General features: G+C 43.9%; 1 non-coding gene across 1 annotated transcript; it reads right to left on the reverse strand.

Annotated features, from left to right (window-relative positions):
• Positions 1 to 3,386: 3,386 nt before the first annotated feature.
• trnan-guu (transfer RNA asparagine (anticodon GUU)) lies at positions 3,387 to 3,460 on the reverse strand. The gene has a single exon. It is a non-coding gene; the product is annotated as a tRNA-Asn (tRNA).
• Between the last annotated feature and the right edge of the window lie 3,649 nt (positions 3,461 to 7,109).

Here is a 7,109-nt window from a genome sequence, read left to right on the forward strand (position 1 = left end):
TGCAGCGTGTAGTGTAAATGTCCGTGATGGCAGGAACAGAGACCTCGATGATCTTCTCAGCTGACCTCACTATCCGCGGCAGTGTCTTGCGATCCGAGATGGTGCAATTTCCGAACCAGGCAGTGATGCAGTTGCTCAGGATGTTCTCAATACAATCCCTTTAGAATGTGACGAGGATGAGGGGGTGGGAATGGACTTTCCTCAGACTTCGGAAAAAGTAGAGATGCTGCTGGGCTTTTTTTGCTATGGAGCTGGTGTTGAGGGACCTGGTGAGATTCTCCGTCGGGTGATCATCATCAGACATAGGAATAATATTATGTCATTCGGCCCATGGAGTCTGCTCCCCCATTCTATCATCAGACATAGGAACAGTATTATGTCATTCGGCCCATGGAGTCTGATCCTCCATTACATCGTGGCTGATTTATTATCTCTCCTAAACCTGTTCTCCTGCCGTCTTCCCATAAAGTGTGGCACTCTTAATATTTAATAACTTACTTACGTCCGCTTTAAATATACCCAATTACTTTACCTCTAGAGCCATCCGCTTTTAATACACCAATTTTTTTGGCTTCGTCAGCAATGAATTCCACGGATTCTTTTCTTATATGTCAATACATAAGGCATTCCGTTTGGTGCAGTCTTCTTCCACAATCCTGTCCCAGATAATAAAGCTGCGGGCCTCCGCCAAACTTTTCGCCTCCTACATAACAGTGTGAAACAATATCCACGTCTCACCCAATGGATTACACTGCCTAAAGTTCAAAGTTGAAAGATTAATCTATATTTATTACCGAAGTATATACACGTAACCACATGAACATCCATAGTAAATAAAACGAAACACAACAGAATCAATGAAAGACCGCACTCAACAAAAACAGCAAACGAGCAATGTGCAAAAAGACTATAAACTACGCAATTACAAGAAAGAACAAACAAAATACTAATAATAAATAAATAATCAATAACTATCAATAACATGAAATCAGCAGTTTTGAGAGTTTACGGGTTGTGGGTACAGTTCAGAGTTGTAGTAAATGAAGTTATCCATTCTTCAAGAGTCTGATGATTGTGGGGTAATGGACCTGTTGATGTGTTACCTCCCTCCTGATGGGGCTGTGGGAAGAGAGCATGACCTGCATGGTCGGGGCCCTGTATTCCGGGTAGATGTGCTCAGCGGTTGTGAGGCCTTTACCTGTGCTGGAGGGGCTCTATCCGTTAAGTTTTGTGAGTTTTTCCGTAGAAAGGCATTGGTGGTTCCATGCCAGGTCCTCATGCCTTCAGTCAATGACTCTCCACCTACACATCTATTGAAGTCTGTCAAACTTTTAGATGACATGTATATTGCTGCCGTGCCTTCTTTGTAAAAAGAGGTATGTGTCGGGCCCAGGAGAGAATCTGAAATGATAACACTGATGACCTTATATTTCCTACTTCATCTTTTCCTCGCTGCTGCTCCCTCGTCCCTCACCATCCGCACTGTGCTCTCTCTCGGGTTTTCTCATAGATTCCCTTCTCACTTCTTTCATTCTATTTCTTGTGCCGAGTTTGCAAACTCATTCCTATAACTCCAATTCAGTGACAGCTTAACGACCTCAAAATGTTTCCAGTGTTTCTTACGTTGTTGTCTGCCAGAGCGCCGCCTTTCCAAAGGCAGAACACGCTGCCAGGAGGTTATGACCATCGCGTACTTATTGATGTCCAAATGCAAGTAATATTTAGCCAATTCCTCTCGGTTATTTTCAGACCTGTTTTTGTTGAATATGCCCACTGTATTCTCATATTTACTCCTTCAGTTTTCTACCCACTGCACTTTCTGTATTTAACTCTGTGTGTGCGTGTGTCTGTGTGTGTCTGTGTGTGTATGTGTGTGTGAGTGACTGAGTGAGTGAGTGAATGAGTGAGAGAGAGAGATTCACCAGCACATATAACATCAATTTAATGTTGGGAAATCATTCCCAGACAAGAGAAACAACTGATATCAACAGTCTGCCTCTTGGAGGGAAAGGCTCCATTTCTGTAATTAAAAAAAGTATTTCAACTACATTTTCTACCGCTTGTTTTGGTATCTGTTGATAGCTTTTATTCAAATAATCAATTGGAATTTTATTTTTGCAATATAACAACATTTCTCAGAATACATACTTAATCAAAATTTGGGGACAAGTTATGAGGAAGCAGATTCATTGGTTTGGTATGTGAGATAGAAGACACTGATCAACACTCGCAAAATGCTGGGAGGAACTCAGCAGGCCAGGCAGCATCTATGGAAAAGAGAACAGTTGAGGTTTCGGGCCGAGACCATTCAGCAGGACTGGAGGAGAATAAAAAAAAGATGAGTGGTAGAATTAAATGGTGGAGAGAGGTAAAGGTGATAGGTGATAGGTGAAACTGGGAGGGGCTGGGGTGAAGCAAATAGTTGGGAAGTTGTTTGGCAAAAGAAAAGAGGGAGTCTGATAGGAGAGGACAGAAGGCCATGGAAGAAAGCAAAGGGAGGAGGAGAACTAGAGGGTGGCGATGTGCAAGCAAGGAGATAAGGTAAGAGAGGGAACAGGAGATGAAGAATGGTGAAGGGGGAGGAGATCAGTAGCGAACTTTCGAGAAATCGAGGCAGATTCGCACTGACTGGCGGAGTGGGCTGGAAACGCGGGAGAGTCCCTCATTGTTCATGAACGAAAAGCTGAAACTGCCGAAAATAGTTCGCAGGTTAGGCAGAGTCTGTGGAGGGAGAAACAGAGTTCACGATTCAGATCGATGATCTTTCACAGCTCCGAGATCGCAGGTAGACGGAAGGAGTCTCACGAAGTCTCTGCAGGGTAGCCTGAGCTGGGTGAAGGCACCGATTCCACTCGCCCTCTCCTTTCTGACTCTGTTGTGTACTCGCCCAGGTTTAAAAACTCTAAACTAAACACCAAGTATAAGCTGGTCAATGAGGCGCGATCCCAGTAAGATTAACCGTTTACTGTTCACTCTTGCACATTAACGTATGGTGAAAACTGTTGATAAAACAATATAAAATATATACAGTATTGTTTCCTTCTTGGCATCATATTTACATCATAAATACTTGTAAAAATAAAACTACAACAAATTGTACATTGCACATTTAGACGGAGACGTAACGTAAACATTTTTACTCCTCATGTATGTGAAGGACGTAATTAATAAAGTCATTTCAATTCAATTCCACGGAAGAGACTTCGCAGTGTAGCAGTCGAATCACAGACGGGAATATGTGCAGATGCTGGAATTCCAAGCAACATACACAAAATGCTGAAGGAACTCAGCACCCAGGCTGCTTCGTGATCCTGAAGAAGGGTTTCGGCCTGAAAAATCGACTGTGTTCTTTATTCCATAGATGCTGCTGCATATTTTCTCATGTCCGTCCCTGGGTGGGCTCGAACCACCAACCTTCCGGTTAACAGCCGAACGCGCTCACCGATTGCGCCACAGAGACGACTATTTAAAAGAGTACGAATAATTGATAAATTCCAATTGAAATGCGATTTCTTGTTATTGGTGCATAGTGCTTTAAAAGTTGAATACCTGCTGCCGCCAACAGAGAACATAGCAGAGGATGGTTTCGATCCATTGACCTCTGGGTTATGGGCCCAGCACGCTTCCGCTGCGCCACTCTGCTACAGGAAGTGTAATCAATTGTTGAATTGTGAATGCTTCGCTTTTTAATGTGTATGTATGCATGCGTTTATGTCTGTGTCTGTATCTGTACATGTCAAAGTCTGGGTCTGTGCCTGTGTCTGTACATGACTGGGTCTGGTTCTGTGTCGGTTTATGCCTGTGTCTGTGTCTGTACATGTCTGTGTCTGGTTCTGTGTCTGTGTCTGTACATGTCTGTGTCTGGTTCTGTGTCTGTTTATGTCTGTGCCTGTGTCTGTACATGTCTGTGTCTGGTTCTGTGTCTGTATATGTTTGGGTCCATTCCGTCTTTTTCCCGTTTCGTACTCACGTTCTTCACTTTCTTTTGATGATTACATGTTTCTCCTCGTGCTCGTTTTCTCCACCTTCCTTACTCTCTGACTCACCCAGTTATATTCTCTCTCGTATTTATGCTCTATCTGTCTTGCACCTCGTTGCCGATATTTCGCCACTGAAATGCGTTTTACATTATTTAATTGTCCAGACGGACAATTCATCTCATGGCCGGCATTTTTTTTTATAAATAACGACGTTTTCAGCCGAGGTGCCATTAACTTCCTTATCCTGTCCTGATGATTGAATGACTGTCGGAGTTCCTTCAGTGTTGAACCAGCAGATCAACAAGTGAAGTGGAACTCGCGACATTAATGTCCTGCAAACGCTGACATCAAATGCAACAATTCCTCCACCGGGGTTAACTGTTACTGTCATGTTCAGACCATCACAGCCGGACCGGTTAGTGACGGATGGGGAGATGTGGAGGATCGCTGATGCTTCGCCCCTCCCTGCCACACGGGGCGGTTTTTCCATTCCTCCACCAAAGCTGTGTGACTGATACAGTAAAGGTCGGGTTTTAACTCTCCCACGCAGGACGGTGTAAAGATAGACTGGCAGTCGCTTATCCTGTGGCCAGCTGAGTTACTCCAGCGTTTTGTGAATGTTGCTCGGAATTTCGTCATCTGGGATTTCCTGCCGATTTTTCAATTCACAGGCACCAACCTGGACTTCATTACATGCAAGCATACGATTTCTCATTGAAATATATCCGGGTTGTCGAACGTACTGGAAATCCTCTTTCTGAATCACCGATCACAAAGAGCGAACATTGAAAGGAAGAAAACAGAAGTCGGGGGGGGGGGGGATATCTCGCTTCTCCAGCCTGCTCCGCTATTCAATCTGATTCTGCCTTGATTTCTCGAACTTCCTGTAATGCACCCTCCCCTTCACCATTGCTCATTTCCTTTTCCGTCTCTCACGTTATCTCCTTGCCTGCCCATCGCCTCCCTCTGGTGCTCCTCCTACCTTTGCTTTCTTCCATGGTCTTCTGTCCTCTCCTATCAGACTCCCTCTTTTCCAGTCCAGTATCAATATCGCCAAACAACTTCCCAACTGTTTGCTTCACCTCCCGGTTTCACCTAGCACCTTGCTACTAACTTTCCTCCCTCCAACTTTTAATTCTACTACTCATCTTTTTTTTTTCTGCAGTCCTGCTGAAGAGTCTTGGGCCGAAAAATCGACTGTTCTCTTTTCCATAGATGCTGCCTGGCCTGCTGAGTTCCTCCAGCATTCTGTGTGTGTTGATCCGTGTCTTCTATCTCACTGACCAAAACAGTGAATCTGCTTCCTCGTAGCATCTTCCCAAATCTTTGATTAAGTATATATTCTGAGAAATGTTCTTACATTGCAAAAATAAAATTCGAATTGATTAATTGATTAAAAGCTAATAGAACATACCAAAACAAGCCACAGAAAATGATAGTTAAAGACCATTATTGAGTAAATAAATTGTGTTTTTCCCTCCCAGAGGCAGACTGGATATGAGCTGTTTGTCTGGTCTTGGAATGAGTTCCCAAACATTAAATTGATATTATACCAGAGACAGACTGGTACAGAATGAAACCCACACTCTCACACTGTACCAGAGACTGACAGGTACAGAATGAAACCCATACTCTCACACTGTATCAGAGACTGACAGGTACAGGAGGAACCCCACCCTCACACTGTACCAGAGACTGACAGGTACAGAATGAAACCCACACTCTCACACTGTACCAGAAACTGACAGGTGCAAGAGGAACCCCACCCTCACACTGTACCAGAGACTGACAGGTACAGAATGAAACCCATACTCTCACACTGTATCAGAGACTGACAGGTACAGGAGGAACCCCACCCTCACACTGTACCAGAGACTGGTAGGTACAGAATGAAACCTACACTCTCATGCTGTACAGAGACTAATGTGTGCAAATGTTTTTGATTTGCCTATTTTGTGAAACGTACTCAAATTTACTGCTAAACTCTGCACTGCTTGTTACCTCTTGAAGAAATCCACCCATCACGTGACCGTGACCAGTTTCTGCCTGTCTGAAATGAGATTGCACTGTACCTGTGTCGTCTCAAAATGAAAGCTAACATTGTATTTGCCACTTTACTCCCAACTCAGCTGCAAGCCAGCATATGGGGAATCCTATACAAGGACACCCAGCACCATTTGTACTAACGTTTGAATTTTCTCCCTATTTAGAAAACCAGTTACTTAGAAAGTACATTATTTGTAATATAATGCTTAATAATGGACATCATGTTAAACACTGAAATCACACTATTTGTCTGTTACCCACTTCTGTTCCTCAAAAAAGTGTGGAGATATTTGCAATATTGCACTTTCCAGAAATACTTCTGTATCTAGTGATTCCTGAAAAGTAGCAACTAATTCTTCCACCACCCGTTCAGCTACTCTTTCATATCTCTGCCATGAAGTCCTTCTGTCCCAGATGACTTGACGACATTCAGATGCTTCTGCTTCCCAAGTGCCTCAGCCTGTTCAGTTATGGGAGGCTACGGGACGACACCAAGTGGTAGGACGTGGTAGGCGAGGCAAAGGTGGATACGCGGGACAAAAATGTTCAAAATACTGGTGAATGTATCGGCCCGTGATTAACTCGGTTGTGAGATACAGATGCACACACGGTGTCTCTGGCCATGGAGAACAACGGCTTGCTCCTTTCCGCAGAAAGTGACATTAATAGCCAGCGCTGGAATGAGAATGATGAGCCTGTAACTTTGACAGTTTTGAGGATTTCTCCCTCTGATAGACTGGGACACGAGTGTGTACCTTGATACGTCAGAGACGAGGGACGCATGACGCTTTGTTCATGCAAAGAATTCAAGACAACACTTAAGAGAAAAATTAGGAGGGCGAAAGGAATGTCCAAGGTTGCTCTGGCAGACAAGGGGAAGGAGAATCCCAAGGACGTCTACAGATATCTTAAGAGCAAAAGAATAGCAAGGACAAAATTGGTCATCTTGGTGGTCAGCAGGCTCATCTGTAAATATAATCATATATAACCATATAACAATCACAGCACGGAAACAGGCCATCTTGGCCCTCCTAGTCCGTGCCGAACTCTTAATCTCACCTAGTCCCACCTACCCGCACTCAG

The sequence above is a fragment of the Hypanus sabinus genome, chromosome 31, assembly GCF_030144855.1.
Source record: "Hypanus sabinus isolate sHypSab1 chromosome 31, sHypSab1.hap1, whole genome shotgun sequence".
NCBI lineage: Eukaryota > Metazoa > Chordata > Chondrichthyes > Myliobatiformes > Dasyatidae > Hypanus > Hypanus sabinus.